General features: G+C 38.1%; 1 protein-coding gene across 8 annotated transcripts in view; it reads left to right on the top strand.

Annotated features, from left to right (window-relative positions):
* TSPAN4 (tetraspanin 4) overlaps positions 1-20,360 on the top strand; it is a 797,106-nt gene that overhangs the window by 99,277 nt on the left and 677,469 nt on the right. Inside the window, exon 2 of one of the 8 annotated variants that reach the window (XM_087950831.1) lies at positions 302-472. The exons of the other annotated variants lie outside the window; for them this stretch is intronic. The gene's annotated coding sequence lies outside the window, so the exon portion shown is untranslated. The remainder of the gene's footprint in view (positions 1-301; positions 473-20,360) is intronic. 8 annotated transcript variants of the gene reach the window in all.

Here is a 20,360-nt window from a genome sequence, read left to right on the forward strand (position 1 = left end):
TTGCCCTACGGCTAAATTAAACAGATGAAATCAAATAGCAATTAAAAAAAACAAAGAACAAACACAGACTGAAATTGAAGAAGGCATCAAAGGCAAAAAATGCTAAAAGATTTTAAAATATTCGTAGAGACAAATGGGTAAAAAATAAGTATTTTTGGGGTGGGGTGGGGTAGTACAAACCAACGAATTATTACAAACCATACATACAAATGACAGAAGATATGTGTGCAGAATCCTCAAATTTCCCAGCCTCTGATAGAGGATCTAAATATAAATCCTTCCATCCCCACCATTTTGTCAGAACTGAAGATGCTTCTTGGATGAGAAGTGAAACTTCTTCAAGCGAAGAAACAAAGAAAGTCCGGTTGCCTTTTGAAAAAGCACCTTTGGGATAACCATGACCTGGATGATAGAGAATTTCCATAGACATAGAGGACTCAAAATTGAAGAAGACATATAACACAACATAGAGGTGAGAAAAGTATTTTTACAGACATACACAAATAAGAACAAAGAGTTAGATACAGAAACAAGAAACTGAAAAAGAAAACAAAAAACAAAAAAGGTTTTTTTTGTTATAATTGTACCTTCTGCCCTTCTATCAACTAATTATCTAACATTTTTCTCCAAGCTCTTTCTGTCATTTTTAATATCCGAATTATCTATTCATTTTTTCTGTTCTTTCATCCAAAAGTTCATATATGAATTCCAGTCTTTTAAAACACTCTTGTTTTTATTTTGACCAAACCGGACAACTTTGCCATTTCTTCCAAGTTCAATTAATTTAATAATCCAGGTTTCCATGGTATGCATTTCATCATTTTTACATTTTTTTTGCAAACAATAATACTGCCACAGTTAGTATATACAATATTAATTTCCCATATTTCTTTTCTAATGCCTTGTCCATAAAACCTAATATGAGTAATTCTGGTTTCAGTATAACAATCCATAATTTTTTTGCATTGCTGTATGGATTTCTACCCATATTTCTTTTGCCTTTTCACAAAAGTCCCTCCTCTCTTTCCACACTTCCAAAACATAACAGAAATTAATACTTTCTGGAAAGGTTTATTTATTTGTTAATGGTTAACTTTTAGAATTGTGATGCTTTAAAATGTATGTCCCAGTTTGAAACTGACAAGATATGTAAAGTGGTCCGTCCGTAGGCAAAAGAAATTAAAAAAGGGAAGGCATAGTTATCATCCTGAAGTGTATTGATAAATGCCATGCCAGCAATCCCTTATAACCTTTTATAATATCAGAGACATTTAAAACCACAGTGTCGTTCTTCCCATATTCCTTTCTAAGTTGACATCTAATTTTATTTATTAGAATTTATAGTGATGTCTTTCTTATTGTTGAAATGAAAGGCTGTCTCTGTAAATCTTTCAGATTTCTAATCATATAATTTTGGGCATGAACTCAATTTCTAAACAAGTAATCCTGGAGAAATAGGATTTGGGGGACTATTTTGTTCTGTGCTTTGAGTTGTTTATCTAATTTAATGCATTGAGTGAGAATAATAGAAAAGCATTTGTATAGCCTTTTCCAGAAATTTATGCTGCTTGTTTTTATCACTGGGGCCCCAGTCCTGCTAGGTTCAAAAAAGGATGTTCTTCAGCAGAACTTTGAAGTATGAATCTTGTACCTTCTTATAGTTAAGGGTTTGTTTAATTAAGTTTTTAAATTATTCCTCTATATGAAACTATAACATTATGTACATTTTACCTTATTTACAGAATAGCTTACGTAAATTCTTAAGGAGGAGCCTTCTTACCATCTTTCTCCCAAACAGACTGTCTAAGCTTTGCTGCCTCTTTGCCCTCTGGAATGTAGCCCCTCCCTCCTGGGAATTCAGACTATATTCCAATACAGCAAGAAAAGATAATGTGGATGATATGGAAAAAAATAACTAAATCAAAACTGAATAATTTTAATGGTGATGTTTATAAATAACCAGAGTAGGCAGAGCTTAAGACTCCTTCCTATTTCATGAAGTAAATCTTCCTTCCTTCAAGCTTAAGTTCTGTCTTCTTGAAGAACCATTTTTGTTCTTCCGATTGGTTCTCCAACAGGAGGTGCTGCTGATATGACAACATGAGAGACTGGCTGAAGAAGTACCAGTGAGGAACTTAGTTAATTAGCCAGAAGGCGAGTCCAATTAGGAAAACAAGAAATTAGGGAAGACAAGTTTCCTGCAATGAGGTGGGTTGGAAAATGCATAATCTTGGTCTACACAGCCAGCAAGAAACAGTCCCTTTTCTTCTCACAGCATACTCATATACTGATGAATAGCAGGAGTTACTGCTGATTAACACTAGTAGAACAGTTATGTAGGCAACATCATATCTTATACAATATATCTGTTTACCATCTCACATCTGGATTTCTTCACACTGGGTTACAAAGAGCATTGGATTACTGGATCACACTGATTATTACCCTGGGAATGAATATATTTCTTTCTTATAGCTTCATCTCTGGACTGAGAATGGCAGTTGAACTTACCACGATTGCTTTTCTAAACATCAGAAGATAAGGTGAACAATCCAATCTGATTCAAAAAGGGCAGAATATTAATGGAAAAGTTAAATGTCCCAAGGATTGAGATGACGTTACTGTATGCTAAAAATAAGACATGGTTTTTCTGATCCCATATGTTTTAACACTTCCAAGTTGATCGTTATAGTAGAATATACAATACAGGAAGAGCTAAACTACATTCAATTAAAGTTGATGTGATGACTGCAGGAAGTTTATTCAATAGGATAGGAAAAAGTCTTCAGCTCTGTTTTTTAGCTAGAAGACAGAGACCTTTTCTTTTGGGTTCATTTATCAATGTCCGGAAAAGTATTTCACAGTAGGTACAGGTACTGTTCTTGTCCAAAGTCTAGAAATAACAAAATAATCAAACATGCCCATCACAAACGACAAGAGGTAACCAATGCAGCATTACACATGAGCATTTGAAAGATAAATATCCTTATTAAACTAATGAAGCAAAATATCCTAATATAAAAAGTTTCTTGGGGAAGGGAGATATAGGAAAACAGTGAATGACAGTAATTACACCAGAATTCCAAAAAACCACCCAGACTAGCTAAACAAATAATTTCCTTCCTGAAGAAAGTACTAGTTTAGGGTTTATCAGTTGCTTTAAGATTAGGGCATATTGTTACACTGAAGATTAAGGGCTTTCAGATTGCCCTTTCTATTTTAATATTATTTGATCTATTTTAATCAAGTCTCTGATTAAAAAACCCTGAATTTTCCATAAACCTGCTGTGCTATTTGGTATATCCTATAATAGCTATTCTTTGTGTTGAATTTATCTTCCTTAATAATCTGTTAAAATTTAGTTTAGCAATTGATGGAATTATGAACCATAAAAATGGATATAAACGCAAAATAAACAAGGCCGATCAGTTTTCAGTAATACTGGCATGTTATAATGGAATTGGTTCTTGTATTTTATTTTTTCTGTTTTTAGTGTTTGGCTATAATCCCAAGAGATAGGAAGCTCACATTTATTTTTAAGTTAGGTATAGTCACTTGGTCTCTGGAACAATGCTTTTTGAGAAAGTTGAAAACTTGTGTGTAACAGTATTGTGTTCACACAGTGCTGTAAAATAGGATGTGGTTTGTCTGTTCTTAGATTAGTGTGTTGTGTTAATACAGCCAGTTGTGTCTTACTCAGCCTAAACAACTGATTTAGCTGTGAATATAGAGTTATCTTAATTAAAGGTGAGTCTTTGTGGTCTAATGATTATGTAAAAAATATATGGAACAAAATGCAAATCACTGTTCTCGAAACAGATTTCCATCCTTATTATTACCATATATAGTTTTCTTGGCAGCAGGATGTCAAGTTTGCCATTAGCTTCTTACATGAAACTCTTAGATTTTGGCTTTGATGTTCTAAAATAGAGCGGTTGCAGTGTCCCATCAAATGAACATGATGGGCAGATGGTAGTCCTAATTGAAGTTGCAAACGTTGCTTTTTTTTTTTCCTTCCTGGAAAATGAATCAGTACTTGGAACTGGAATTTTAATTCCAGCTGATTAGTCAGCTTCTGTGCTGGTCATGCTAATATTCTAGAGTCTAGATTATTAAAGGTTACCTTATTTTCCAGCAGATGAAATAAACTGAGGCATTCAGATTAGTATTATTGAAGTAGTTCTGGCCATTATGATCAAATCTCCACATCTACATAACAGTCTTGTAGGTCAGATTTTGTCCTTTGCTGTCCAAATCTTTGCAGTCTTTTTTTTTCTGCACAAGCAATTACAAACTATTTACTGCAGCTGTTGTAGAAAGACCTTTAAAATACATCCTATTTAGTTAAGTATAATTGTTAGATGAGGAGATTATGAGAAGAATAAGTTTTGTTTGCCTATATGTGTATAATATGTAGACCAAACCACAGAATGGACCTGTCTTGAGCTAGAGGTTTATAGACACAATGTAGTGTGAAAATTATCTCATCTGTAATTAGCAATACAACTTTTCTGCAATTTTTTTGTGTGAAATCACTTTATAAAATCTCCCTGTTCCATTTGGGTTTGCTCCCTTTACTTTAGATGAACAGTTATCAGCAAATTGCTTAATTCTGAGTAGGGTGTTGTTAGTCAGCCGACTTTTAGATGTAATTATTTTTCCAAATGATTCAGCAGCATTCAGTCTGCCAGCTGTATTTTACAGGTGGTGGTTTTATATCTATGAAAAGCTTTTCCATTGCTTGGGTGATGATGATACAGCCCAGATGGAGAAGATAAGACTGAAATCTATGAGACTGCTTATAACATAAGCACATTTGCATAATTATATCTTTACTGTAACAATCATCAAATTTGATATATCCATCAGACTGATTATTCCAAAGACCATTTGCTACACTGTGTAGAAGTAGAAAGAATAGATGACATTCTTACTCATTGTATTTTGGACTGTCTGTTGAAAGATAGTGTCTCTCTCTCTCTCCCCCCCCCCAAAAAATTATTCTTGAAAATAAAAAGGTTAATTTCTTTTGATATTTCCAACAGAAATCAGAAATGTAAAGTGATTTAAAAATGACGAGATTATTTTTTTTTAGAAGTTAACAAAAAATACAGGTAGCCCTCATTTAGCAACTGCCTCAGACAGTTTGAAGTTACAACAGTGATGAAAAAGACTTTTTTGTGACCAATACACACATTTAAAACCTGTCTATACCTGACCCCCGCACCCGAAAAACAAGCTGTATCTTCCTGAGCTGCTTTCCCTGGTGTAGTGTAGCACTTCCCTCAAAAGTGTTACCTGCAAGCTAACAATTGAACTCTGTGCTGTAATCTGAAACTGACAAGGCCCTAGTCAGTTTCACCCTGAAGCCTTTTGTTTGGCTCTTAAATGGCTTGTGGCTGACAGCTACAAGCCCACCAGGCAAGCAGCCAGTGCTAGCGGATTATTTTTGATGTATTTGATGTCCATTGTGTGCCTGATTACTCTCTGGTAATCCCTTCCTCTCCAATGAATATACATGCAAACATCAGTTCTCTTCTTGCTAATTATCCTAATGGTGGGGAAAGGGCTATGAGGCACGAGCCTTCCTCTTGAGCAGAATTCCAGAAACCTTCCTCAATGTTTGGCCTTACCCAGTTGTTTGCAGTCATATTCTTCTGGGTGTATAAAGGAAAGGAAAGCTGAAGCAAAATTAGCAGAGTCATGGGATTCTCCCCACCTTCCCCCAAGATCACTTGGCTTAACAACTGAGTCGCTTGTACCAATTGTAGTTTCTGAATAAGGACTATTCCTAATGGTAAAGGCCCTTGCATGGTGGTAACATCAAGCCATCAAACCTTGGCTGATCTTGAATAGCTAAGTAGAATTTGATCTAGTTAATACACAGGTGATAATTTTAAAAAAAATATGATTGGTTTCACATTGTGAAGATGAAAAAAAACATCATCGGAGAATGAAATGGCAATTATTTCCATATTGTATTTTCCTTCTCCATTGAGACATTGAGCTAGACCAGGGGTGTCAAACTCAAGGCCCGCAGGTTGGATTCACCCCGGGGTGTGTGTGCTTAAACTTGGCCCGTGGTGCTGGCCTGGAAATAGCAAAGAACGGGTCCTCAGTGCCTCTTGCAGCCAAAACAGGGCACGGGGAGGTGTGCCTGGCCCCCCGTGCCCTGCTTCAGCCTGGGTGGCTTCCTGCAGCACTCTGCCAAACGGACCACGGGAGGGGGGGACACATGTGGGACAGGATGGACGGCAGAGTGATGCAGGAGGCCGTCCATCCTATCTCCCCCACTCCCTACTGCCGGTCCACAGAGAAAAACTGCAATGCTGATCTGGCCCTCGAAGAAATCCAGTTAGACACTCCTGCACTAGAGTTACAGGAGTCTTTACCCTTTAATGATGCAGCAAAATATTTTGCTCATATTAAGCTGCTTTGTATTGGCTCAGATTACTGGTTTATTTGATTTAGGCCTGTATATTCTTAGGAACAATCCTACAGATGGAAAGGATTACTTAATTCTTCTCCTTGTATTTATTTAAGATTCATCAACCCTTTTTAGCTGCTTTTGCTCAATATTAAGTCCTCCCTCTGGATAGTCATAGCTATCCAGATCTTTTCTCCTCAGAGCATATTCTGGTGTACCTGTTGGCATTTTGAATAGAAAAGGTCAGAGGTCAATCAGAGTTGTTACTAGTTGGCCGGTCTTTAAAATTTGAATTACAAGCGAACAAATAATCAGGCTGCTCTCCAGCCAGTTTGTAAATTTTATTTAAGATTATAGCCATAATGGAAAAACCCACTGATGCGCATAGGTGGAGTTTGACTTCCAACACTTCATTTAGTGACCGTTCCAAGTTGGAATGGCACTGAAAAAAGTAATTTATGACAATTTTTCACAGTTATGGCCTTTGCAGCCTCCCCATGGTCATGTGATCAAAATTCAGATGCTTGGGAACTGTTTCATACTTATGACCACTGCAGCATCCCAGGGTCATGTGATCAACTTTTACAAACTTCTGATAAGCAAAGTCAATGGGGAAGCCAGATTCACTTAACAACCAGGTTACTAATTTATCAACTGCAGCCATTCACTTAACAACTGGGGCAAGAAATGTTGTAAAACGGGACAAAACTCACTTAACAAATATCTCACAACAGAAATTTTGGGCTCAATTATGGTCGTAAGTCAAGGACTGCCTGTACAATGATCTTTTCCCGCAAAACATTTATGATGGATTACATTCTGAAATTTGAAGAGAATTCCAGCTGGGAGAAAACTAATAATATGGTTTGACCTCACAGTCAAACAGATCTAATCATGTTATCTTAAATCCACCACTGAATCTTTTTGTGAAAACCGTCTGTATTGTTATTAAGATGTATTTCTTTTCAAAATGTTTTAAAATAATTTTCATGCATTCATTTCTCTAGTGTAATTCCCTCCCTCCCTCCTTCCATCTATCACACTTATATGTTGTCCCATTAAAATAACTTTTATGCATTCAATTTTCTGTGTTGTTCCCTCCCTCCCTCCTTTCATCTATCACACTTATATGTTGTCCCATTTGTTGACTCTGGGAAATTTGCAACAACCACCATTTTTATAAACGTGATGAAAAAATTGTTTTAATTTTGTCAAAATGTACATCCATTTCTGGAACAATTGAAATTAAACATTGAGGAGCAGAGAGGTTAAAAATTTTTTTTCCAGAGCTCCTGAATATGAAAAATGTTGTTTTTCTTCAGATCTATGAAATCTTTGGCCCAGTGCCTTAGTCTCCAGGATATATAACTAAAACAAATAGATATTTTTCACTTGTTTATTCCTGCCTCCATTTACATTCACTTTCTGTTGTCTCATTTATATTGAATTCTAAATTGCAAGCAACCTAAAACAGAGAGCTACTACTTTTACGCTTGTAAAAATATGGAAATTGTTGCCATAACGAATATTGTTTTCTGCTGAAAAGCTTTGAAAAATATGTTTTTGCTACAACCAAAATGTACTGTTTTCCTGCTATTGTTAGCCAGCCTATTCTTAGAAAGATCACTCTTTCTTTAAGTAATGTTTTGAGTTTGGGGATATCCTTTCATTATATGGCTAGATCTCTTTTTCCAACTGCATTTGGCCGATCTCCATTGTTCTTAGCATTGTTGCCAATATTGTGGCATCCTCTCCTGACTTGGTGACCTCTGGATGGGTGGACTTACAGTTCCCATAATTCCTAGCCAGCATAGTTAAAAATTAAACATCTGTTGGAAAAGCCTGTACTTGGGAAACGTGAATATGCCATTCAAAATATAAATACTTACATTTTTTAAATTTCATATGGTGTTACAAAATACAACATTAACAATTGCTTTTATTTTTGGTACTCATGCTACTGCTTCTTGCTGGGAGATCCTTGGGAGGTCCAGCAGCCAGAATGTGTAGACCAGGGGGGTCCCCAACCCCCGGTTTGTGGTCCGACACCAGTGTGCAGCATGCCAGCAACCAGGCCATGAAAACAAACAAAGCCCCATCCACAGGATGCAGGCAGCATGTGAAACCATGCCTCCTCTGGGCCGTGAAAAAACTCTCCATGAAACTGGTCTCTGGTGCCTAAAAGGTTGGGGGCCATTGGTGTAGACCCGTGATGGCGAATCTATGGCACGCGTGCCAGAAGTGGCATGCAGAACCATTTCTGCCAGCATGTGAGAGGTTGCACGGAACAGCCCCACTGCACATGTGCATGCACCCCCCACCAGCCAGCTGATTGTTGGGTATCTGCCGCGCATGCGTGGGGGGAGATATGTGCACATGTGCAGGGGGCAGGGGCATGAGAGGGGTCACACGCGCATGCACAGAGGCACGTGGTGTGTGCACAGGGAGTCGTGTGTATGCACAAGGGGGTGGGGATGGATCACGCACACATTGCATTATGGGTGGAGGTGCGTGCGCACATACACTTTTGGCATGTGAGGAAAAAGTTAGCCATCACTGATGTAGACTATTTAGCTGTGACAAAGTCACATTTCCTGTGGTACCCCACGAGGAGACTAGTCTACATTGCAACCCTGGTGGCACAGTGGTTAAAGTGCAGTATTCACAAATACTTTGGAAACACTCCCCAGACGCCCTGTTGTCTATTATAGTGCTGCATCTCAGTTGCCACTTTGACTATTGAAGGTGAAAGCCAGTCTTGATTTTGGCTGATATGTAACAGAAAATCTTAGCTTGCAATTTGACATCAGGTGATAGCACACTGCAGTGATAGAGCACTAGACACCAGAACAACTAGACACAAGAACAGTTTTTTCCTGAAAGCCATCACTCTGCTAAACAAATAATTCCCTCAACCCTGTTCAACTATTACAAAGTCTGCACTACTATTACTGTTAATTTTCTCATCACTCCTTATCACCCATCCCCTCCCACTTGTGACTGAATGACTGTAACTTTGTCGCTTGTATCCTTACGATTTATATTGACTGTTTCCTAGTATGATTTGATTGCTTATTGTACCCTATGACTATTATTAGGTGTTGTACCTGATGATTCTAGACGAATGTATGTTTTCTTTTATGTATACTGAGAGCATTTACACCAAGACAAATTCCTTGTGTGTCCAACACACTTGGCCAATAAAGAATTCTATTCTATTCTATTCTATTCTATTCTATTCTATTCTATTCTATTCTATTCTATTCTATTCTATTCTATTCTAGCTCCTAACATGATACTTTCAACCTACAAAGCTTAGGACTATTACAAATCTGGCTACTTTATATACATTTCTTTTCTGTAGAGACACAGAGACTGCAATATTTATATACAGGTAATCCTCATTTTATGACCATAATTGAGCCCCAAATTTCAGTTGCTAAGTGTTATTTGCTAAGTGAGTTTTACCCAATTTTATGACCTTACTTGCACAATTGTTAAGTAAATCACTGCAGTTGTTAAATGAATCTGGCTTCCACATTAACTTTGCTAAATGTCAGAAGGTCACAGAAGTTGATCACATGACCCTGGGACACTGCAACTGTCATAAATATGAGTCAGTTGCCAAGCTTTTGAATTTTGATCAAGTAACCATGGGGATGCTGCAGGGGTTGTAAATGTGAAAAATGGTTATAAGCTACTCTTTTCAGTGCTGTTGTAACTTTGAACAGTCACTAAATGAACTGTTGTAACTCAAGGACTACCTGTATTTGTTGCAGGGTGAGTGATGTATAAGTAAACTACATGACAATGCTTTATTGGCCGGGAATTTGGTGATATGAAACATATGGTTCCCCAATGCTATAAAATGCTATCTTATGCAAATTAATTATCTCTCTGAGAGAGGGTAGTTTTGCCTTCCCCTCACCAAGGTCACCTTCACTGGTTTAATTAATTAATTAAGTCACCCATTAGTGCTACCCACAGAGCGCATTTCCTACAGCATGAAAAAAACCAGCTTCTTGGGAAGGAGGGAAGCAGAGATGAGAAGCACTTAAATAGGGGCAGTTGAGTACTAGCTCCATTGGCTACAAAAAGGACTGTGGGCCACAAGAACGTCAATGTGGCAATGTCAACGTGCCAAATTGGAGACGGTGGTGAGCTGGGTGAGGGGGCAAAAAGAAAGAAAAGGCAAAAGAAGTTCTAAAACAGAAGGCACAAATTTCATTCAGAGTAAGCATCTCTTAAGTTCAAAAGACAGTCTAAAGAGAAAAAGGATAGAGTGGTGAGCTGTGGAAGGGGAAATTGCTTTTGGAACTGTAGGTGTGCGTAGGTGAGACAAAAGCAGGAAAGCTTTTAGCAGCCAGAAATCCAACAGATGGAAAGCCTTCGAAACCTGGGAGAGAAGAATATTTGCTTGGGAGGGGGAGGACTGTAGTCAAGTCACTTTCCTATTTGTTATACAGAGCCTATTAATACAGAAAAGGGAGAAGCTACCGATAGAAGAAAATACCTAGCTCAGGTTTGAATGATAGAACTTGGTGCTGTCTGATCTTGGTTCATTTGCTAATTTGCAGACTTTTCATTACCTGACCAGGAATCAGGGGTGGTGTGCTACCCGTTCGGCCTGGTTCGGGCGATCCGGTAGCTCCGAAGAACAGTTGAGAGTGAACCGGTTTGGTTTGCTCCAATGATCAGCTGTTACACCTGCCCGCCCACCCGGGCTCTAGGCTGTGCTTTATACCTTGTTTTTCAAGCTCAGCTGATTGGCGTGGCACAGCGGATTGCCGCGTGTCAGCTGTTTCACACACAGCGACTGCTGGAGAAGGTCATTAGCAAATGCTCTGTGTGCATGCTCACCGAACAGGTAGGAACATTTTTTGAAACCCACCACTGCCAGGAACACAATCAGTGCAGCTACCTAGTGCCTTACCTAGTACTGATGAAGTTATCTTGAGGGATAATGAAATGTCTGCAAACAAACAACCAAGCTCAGAAAACACTAATGACTCTAAAGGAAGCCTGGGGGAACTGGACTGAGACAAAGGAGGCCTGCAAAAGAAAGAGTCCTCTTTTCCACAGAAGAAAGTTTCCACAGAGACTGTTGGGAGAAGGATGAAGACAGAAGGGGTAGGGATGACCTTGTATTAACAGAAGAAGAGACAATATTTTCCTGGCATCCCGTCTTCTGAGTACTGCCTTCAAACCAAACCAAATCATTGAAGAAAGATGTACAACAGAAGAAACAAGAGAAGTGATTAAGAAAAGGAGAGGGGTAGTGAGAAGACAGGAAATAAAAGAGAACAAGAGTTAAGTTGAGAAATAGTATGTGTTAAAAAAATGTTAACCAGAGTTCAAAAAGAGGAATAACAATGGAAGGTCTGAAGAGGAAAAAAATGTGTTTGGGTAGAGGAAGATGTTAAAATACAAAGAAAGTATTGGGGCTATAAAGTGAAGTCTAACTAAAAGGAGTTAAATCCTTTTGAAACAAAAGCCTGAATTTTACCTGACTTCCATCATCCCTTATATATATATTTAAAAACTTATGAAACACTCCCTTCATCACAGTGTTATATTTAATATATTTGGTTGCCTTTTACTCATTGCTTAAACATTCAAATATTTTTGCAAACGCTATCTGCATTCAGTCTCCCTAATGGTGTAAGAAACTTGTTTTAGCAAAGAAATAGCTTCCCTGTGATTTATTACCAGGCACCTTAAAAAAATGAACAGGTTCCTTTTGCTGATGTTTGATGGAAGATTCTAGATCAATAGATGAACAGGGCTGCCCACTAACTATGCCTACTAGTTGTTGAAAGAGCTTATTTCACTTGTGGGTAGTGAACTGTGTCACAGTTCTAGTCAACTGTCAGTTGTGGTTTTTTCCCTTCCAAGAATTATTAATGTGTGTTTTGTTTTCAAGCCTCCTTCAGTTTGATTAATAACACTTAGGAAGCTTTTTTTGGCCTGCATAAGAAGTAAATCAGATAAATGACATGCATTTCTTAGTATCTCTCTTCCAATTCCAATCCATGAAAGAAATGAGGTGAAAATTCTTGTGCTTGTGGACAAATTGGGGCAATGAGGCAAGGCAACTACACCTCACTTGCTGACCCACAGGATATTATTAAATTCGCAAGAACTGTAATGCTTTTAAATCAATCTTTAGGAGGCTATATTCAGAATGTGAAAACAAGTCTATCCAGCCAATTTATGAATAAGGTGATTATAATGCCAGCCCCTTGGTGTGTTTTTGCTCTGAGGGTTTATATGGGGCCTTTACAATATGGTGGTCTGTCACATTGTAATTGTTGTTGTTTTTCCTCACAAATTCAAGAAATGCTACCAACACATAGTTTCCTAGGGGCTGCTAGCTTTATTGAAATTTCTAGCTGTTGTAGATATATGTACCATAATGTACATAAACCATTTGGTCCTTTCCATTGATATGCATAATATTTTGAGATCTGGAGGTATCACAGAAATATAAAAAGATAATCACTGTGGTCTGGATAAGAAAATTTGTCATTCATTTTGCAGGCAGGTTTCAAAATGTTATCTGGGGTTGAATTAGCTGCCTGTATAAACAATATAGAAATCATAATTTTATTCCAGTTATGATTGGACAGTAGCGTTTTTGCCCTCCTCCCAAGGCAAAGAATGCCAGTGCTTTCAAACTAGGTGCTATGTCATGCCAAAAGTGATTATTTAAAAACAGTTTAAAGATAAAAACAACTTGCACTTGAAACTGAAACTCTTTGTACAGTGGTGGGATTCAATTTTTTTTTTTACTACCAGTTCTGTGGACATGGCTTTTAGTGGGCGTGGCAGGGGAAGGATACTGTAAAATCTCCAGTCAGAGGTGGTATTTGCCGGTTCTCCGAACTACTCAAAATTTCTGCTACTGGTTCTCCAAAACTGGTCAGAACCTGCTGAATACCACCTCTGTCTTTGTATGTTGATCTTCCTCTCCCAAGTTTGTCCAGTGCACAGCAGTAACAGCATTTTGAATGCACCCAGTATTGTCTTTGATTTGTGGTGCTCTTGCTCATCAGTGAGACTGGACATATTTTTGGTGTGATTATTTGCTTCTTTCAGCATCACAGAAGAATGGGAATTGAGCCAAATATCATCTCCAATCTGCTGGAACATCTCATCAAGTTCCATTCCTGCATTAAAGTTGGGTTGACAATATGAGTGATGGAAGGTTACAGTCATGAATAAAGGGCAGCCAATCCATTAATGAAAGCTGTGTAGAAGATCCCTCCTCATGATAGGAGTGCAGCAGGTTTGAAGGTGGCTTCTTTTTAGTTTCGTTCTTGAGTAGTCATGGGATCTTTTCTTACTAGGTTTAGAGTTGGTATAAAGATGGAGGAGATGCTGCTTAGGACTTTAGAACTGCTTTAGTCTAGAGTCTGCTTTAGTCTGTTTGCTACAGATTTACTAAAAGATGTAAGAATGTGGATTACATTGCAAAGCATGTCTGTTCAGCTGGTTGACCTTTAAAATAAGCATTGTTAAATCTAAGTGGCTCTGTTCATATAGTATCCTATTCCTGTAAATCTTTTGGGCCTTGCACACAACCCATTGAGGACGGAGTATTAAACCTTCATTCAAATCAGAGAACTGAATTATGTTGTATGTTTTGACAACGTAGATGACCCAAACATCTGCTATCCCCTGACAGAAAGGTGGCCCAACTGTGGCAACTTTGAGACGTGCAGCTGGGGAGTTCTGAGAGTTAAAGTCCACACATCTTAAAAGTTGCCCAGATTGGGAAATCCTGACTTAGAGAAACATGTATCCCCTTCTGTTGCCATGCCCAGTCACAAATTCCTTGATCGGAAGGGAAGCAAGCATTAGTTGTGCTCTTCCAGCTACTGTAAATGTGACTGAGACACTCTCAGTTCCTGCTGATTTGTTTTTTTTTTTAACTTTTGGAGAGAGAGAGAGAGAAAAAATGCAGCAGTGACATTTCTATAGAGAGAGTTTAAGGAAGCTTAATTTGCTTTTTTCACTCCCTTCCTCTATACAAGGATGAAGGGCAAAGTGGATAGAGAGATGGAGTTCCCAGAGAAGAGCTGTGAGATATGACTTTGCATTGACCCATGGCGGCACAGTGGTTAGAATGCAGTACTGCAGCTAATTCTGCTTACTGCTTTCTGCCAGCAGTTTGATGTTCAATTCTTACCAGTTCAAGGTTGACTCAGCCTGCCATCCTTTCAAGGTTGATAAAATGAGGACCCAGAATGTTGGGGGCAATATGATGATTCTGTAAAACCTCTCAGAGAGGGCTGTAAAGCACCATGAAGCGGTATATAAGTCAAAGTGCTATTGCTATTGGCAGCAGAAAGAGAGGCTGGTGGAAGATCAGCCTTTTCTTTTGGGGTTACAGTACAGTGCAGTGCAGTATAGTACAACACATAATCACTGAGGAAGTTAAAAAGGTAAAGCAACCTCCAAATGGCTCCATGGGCATGTTTTTCTGATTTTCTTGGCAACAATGTGGAAGTAGTTTGCCAGTGTCTTCTGGAATGATTCATTTTGTGTTTTTTTCTAACAGATCTGACCTTGCTTTGCTTTTTCTAGATCAGCCTCTCTGGAGCTAAAACTGTACCTTCTCTGAGGCTTATGGTGTTCACATGGTAGATTACTTCTTTGTTGTCCAAATCCAATTACTACATTGTGTCTTCCTAAATCTTAGGGAGAGGTTTACAGGCAGTGAGGGGCAATTTGTTGGAAGTGTGGAATACAGCAATGTGTTCCTATAAGAAGGGGGTGTTCGATAAGTTAATAGATGTTCTAATCTCAATAAATGGTTATAGCATGGGCACAGTTCTTTGAGGGAAGAATGCAGGAATATGCTATATGTTCATTAGATCTTCTCTCCATTTGTTCTCTTTCTTCTTAACAGCAGCTTTGGAGTAATACTCCTCCCATCATTTTATTGCATATCATTTTACCTATTCTTGAAACTGTTATTTTTTTACTCCAACAAATCTTTTCCTAAAACAACTTCTTTCATTTCCCATCTTATTCTACAATCCTTAACCTTTTCCTAAATTGCAATTCTTAATACTTTTGATTTTATTCTTCCTATCATATGAGTCTATCTGGATTTATGCAGACAGTGTGACATTTATTTTCTTTATCTCTTATCTCTCCCTCTTAATTTTGACCTTTTAAAGATTTACAAACATTGTGCTTTGTTTTCATCTCCTTTATCCAGTTTCTTGCTGGTGAAAGTTTGGCCACAGGTGGCTTCTGTGTTCTTTGGAAATTGGTAAATTACTCTGGATCTGTTTATGAATGGGAGTGTCTGTATGCATGTGCGAATACACATATATCTACTGTATAATAGAGCTTATTGCTTTCATTAATCTGCTTGTTGACACTTAATGGACAGTTTGGAGGATGGATATCAAGGAACAACCAGAGAGGTTCGATGACTTCAATAAAAGCTTTAAAAAATGTTAATGTTTTAAAGCAGTGATCCCCAACCTTTTTACGCGCTGCCCGGTACGGCATCAGCTGGGCGCCGCGGCCAGCACCGGCATCAGCTGGGCGCCGCCATCTTTTTTGATGAAAAAGTGCTTCCGGTGACCTCACCGGAGCACCATCAAGATAAGGCACCTAGCTTCGATGAGCTTTCGGGTAGAAATGGCTTTCTACCCGGAAAAGCTCACTGGAAGCGCTAGCGCCGCCATCTTTTTGATGAAAACGTGCTCCGGTGAGCTTTCTACCGGAAAAGCTCACCTGAGCGCTGGCGCCGCCATCTTTTTGATGAAAGCGTGCTTCCGGTGAGCTTTCTACCTGGAAAAGCTCACCGGAAGCGCTAGCGCCGCCATCTTTTTTGATGAAAACGTGCTTCCGGTGAGCTTTCTACCCGGAAAAGCTCACCGGAAGCACTTTTTCATCAAAAAGATGGCGGCGCCAGCAAGCCAGCGGCCCGATAGGACTTGTTCCGCGGACGTGCACGGTCCGCGGACCGTGGTTGGGGACCCCTGTTTTAAAGGAACTTAAACAAGAGCTTTCCTTTACGTATATACAGTAGAGAAAGGAGATGTCAAGTTGGTTCGTATCTTGTTCATTATTATTCCATTTCCTTAGCCTGTCAAGTAAGGTTGCTTTTTGCCAAAAGCAGAATAAAGCTCTTTTTTTTATTTAGTGATGAATCTCTAGATGCATTGTAAGGCAGGACCAAAACAACACCCATATATAGCCCATTCTTGTTATCACCCACAGGACTTTAACCAAACTGCAGTAGTCTAACTGGCTCCTTTCTTCAGATTGCGATAATTTCTTCCCCTTTTATTTAGACAGGAGGAACCCAGTGAAAAACGAAGCCACTTCTGACTTTTTCAAAAGGTGACTGGCACGGAGAACTTTGATTTTCCAATGGGTCTAGCCACGCAAAGGTGGGACATCCATGTTATTGGACTTATGGGTAAAAGTATTCCTATACACTCTGTGATTAGGTATTGTCAGTTGTTGGAACAAAGATTTCAAAAAATACGATATAAATTGGGGGGAGGGGAGAGAGAATTGGCCATTTTGTAGTCTTATCTATAAAGAGAGTAGTTCCTCCCCCCATCCACTCAAAAACCCTTCCTGCACAAAAGGAAAAACCAGACAATGGAACAGGGCACTCTACGGCTCTCTTGGCGAAAACAATCTATGGTGAAGAGAAGGAAGAATATTTGTGTTCTTTTGTGTTTTGGCTCAACTATCTTATTTATTTTATGTACTAGATTTATATGCCATCTTTCCTTCAGAAGGTCAAGGAGCGTTAAATGGGGATCTCCATTTTATCCCAGTCATACTGGTTCTGTAATGGAAAATAATTGGCTGGGCTGAGGGGGAGTAATTACTGGTAACTCTAAAGTCACCAACACATTTGCATGGTTGAGGATGGACCTGAACCTGGGTTTCATCATTCTAGTCTGAATCAAAACCATTACACTGCAGTCTCTCATAGCTGTCTTCTCATTTTGCAACAAAGTTTATGTACTAAATGAAGGGGTCACAGAGAGTTGGTGCCTAATGAGGGAGAAGCCGTAGCTCCCCTTCATTCAATATTTCACCATATCTAACTGTTTGTTCCTTTTTGTATATTATAGGATAAGAAAATGCTTCAATAGTTGATAGCCAGACTGGAATTTTCAAATAACATTGTCTTTTAATCTTCTCCCAATTTAACCACAGAGACTCCCGTATATAATGTCTTCTAAAGTACCCCTGTGTTTTAGTTCCTTTTATACCATAAAAAAGCATGCCACCCCAACAACAGGTCATGTCCTTCTAACGTCAACAATCTAGTATTTCTTAATGTTATCCATTCCTTAACCCACATCAAATTTGTAACTTGGTAATACAACTCCCAATTAGGCAAATCAAATCCTCCTCTTATTCTAGCATCTTGCAAAAGTTTTAACTTTATTCTCGCTTTCTTACCTTGCCATATATATTTCAACACAATTTTATTTAAATCTTCAAAGTACCATGTTTCTCATATAATAAGGCCAGGTCTTTTTTTTTTTTGAGCCCTGAAAAAATGGCTAGGCCGTCTTTTCGGGGGTGACTTAATTCCCCCCCCCTTGCATCTTTGGGTGGGCAGGCGGCGACGGCTTGGATGTTGACCTCAGCGTTGGTGGGGCACTTTGTATCGGGGTCAACGCAGGCAGCACCATATCCAGCTGTGCAACAAAAATACTTCCTAATGGCAAGCCACCCCACCATTCCCCCCCCATTTCACATGTTTTAATATAGGCCTTAATTTGGGGGGAGGGGCTTAATTTCATTTCAAGCCTATAAAACATGCTGGGACTTCCTTTTGGGGGAGGCCGTATTGTTGGAGAAACAGGGTAGTCTTTTCCAAGCCTAATTGGAATTGTTTGAAACAAATATAAAATTCTGGGTAATGATTGATTGTTGATATTCTCCCTATTAATGACAGTTGTAAATTTTCCCATTTCGCCAAATCTAGCGCTATCTGCTGTTTAAGTTTGATATAATTATTCTCTTTTAGTGTACTGCATCTTGCTGTCAAGTATATCCCCAAGTACTTGATATTATTCGTGACCTGAATTTTCAATAGGTCTGCCAATTCTTCCTTTTGTCTTGATAGCATATTCTTTGTCAAGATCTTTGTCTTATCTTTATTTATTTTCAAACCAGCCACCTTTCCAAATGTCTCTATCTTTTCTATCAATTTTGATGCTGTTTCTAGTGGGTCTTCTAAAATAAAAACCAGATCATCTGCAAATGTTTGCAACTTAAATTCTTCCTTTTTGATTTTCATTCCTTTTATATTCTTTTCATCTCTAATATTTCTGTTTAGCACTTCCAAGGTTAACACAAACAACAAAGGTGATAGTGGGCACCCTTGTCTTGTTCCTTTTCTTATATCGATAGATTCTGTCAGTTCTCCCTCTATCATTACCTTTGCCATCTGCTTATGATATATAGCTTCTATTGCTTGAATAAATTTTCTAGCAAAGCCCATCTGTTCCAGCAGTAATAACATGAATCGCCAATTCACATTATCAAATGCCTTCTGTACATCTAGAAATATCAAAGCCATTTGTTTTTCAGGATGTGCCTCGTAGTATTCCAAAGTGTCCAAGATTACTCTCATATTGTCTTTGATTTGTCTCTTTGGCAGAAATCCATTTTGGTCAGGATGGATAAAATTATTTAAATATTTTTTAAGTCTTTCTGCCAATATTGAAGAAAAGATTTTATAATCTGTGTTTAGTAGGGAGATAGGTCTATAATTCTTGATTTGTAATGGATCAGTCTCCTCTTTTGGAACAAGTGTGATATAAGCTTCTGACCATGATTTAGGTATCCTCTTCTTAAACATAACTTCATTCATAACTTCTAGCAGTGGAAAATTCAATGATTCTTGTAATGTTTTGTAAAATTCTGCCGGAAGTTCATTTGGGCCTGGTGCCTTTCCATTATTTTGTTTCTTAAGTGCTTCAGTTAACTCCATCATCGTTATATTGCTTTCTAATATTGTTTCAATCTCTTTAGGTATCTGGGGTAAATTAGCATTTTGTAAATACTGTTTAACTCTTTCCTCATCAATATTCTCTTGTGTGTATAGTTTCCCATAATAATCTCGAATAATTTCCTTCTTCTCTTTACTACCATTGCAAACTTGGCCTTGGTCATCTATTAATTGCAATATTTTCCTTGATTCTTTCTCCTTTCTCAATTTATATGCTAACCATCTCCCTGGTTTATTTGCATCTTCAAAATAGTTTTGTTTGGCACCTCTAATTTTTTGTGCTAATTCTTCTTTTTCTATTAGACCCATTTTATGTTTGGTTATATCCATTTTTAACTTAATGTCCTTTCTCTGTGGCATTTTCTGTAGCTCTTTTTCGAGTCCTTTATACTCATCTTCTAATGCCTTAGAGGCTAATCTTTTCATGGTATTTCTTTTCATTGTATAGTCTATTATCAAGCCTCTGGCATATGCCTTCATTGTATCCCATACATTCTGGATTGATGTATCTTCTTTTTTGTTTTCTCCAAAGAAAAAGGCCAATTCTTTCTCCATCCACTGTGTGAAGTCTTTTCCCTTTAAAATAGTATTATTTAACGTCCATCTAGATCTTCTTCTTTGTCCTTTCCATTTAATTGTCATTGGATTGTGATCTGCCCAAGTACTTGTTTCAATATTTATTTCTTGAATATTAGTTAACAATTCTGTTGACATCCATATCATATCTATTCTGGACCATGATAAATGTCTATTTGAGTAGAAGGCGTATTGTTTAGTTTTAGCATTTCTTTCTCTCCATGTATCTTTTAAGTTTATTTCATCTACCATTTTAAAAAAAGATTTAGGGAGAGTCTTTCTATTTTGCTTTATTGTTTTCTGTGCTGTGTAGTCCAGTTTATTGTCTACAATTCCATTAAA

This window comes from Notechis scutatus, chromosome 1, assembly GCF_049901735.1.
Source record: "Notechis scutatus isolate UNSWTSFEM ecotype Mainland chromosome 1, rNotScu1.2, whole genome shotgun sequence".
Classification (NCBI taxonomy): domain Eukaryota; kingdom Metazoa; phylum Chordata; class Lepidosauria; order Squamata; family Elapidae; genus Notechis; species Notechis scutatus.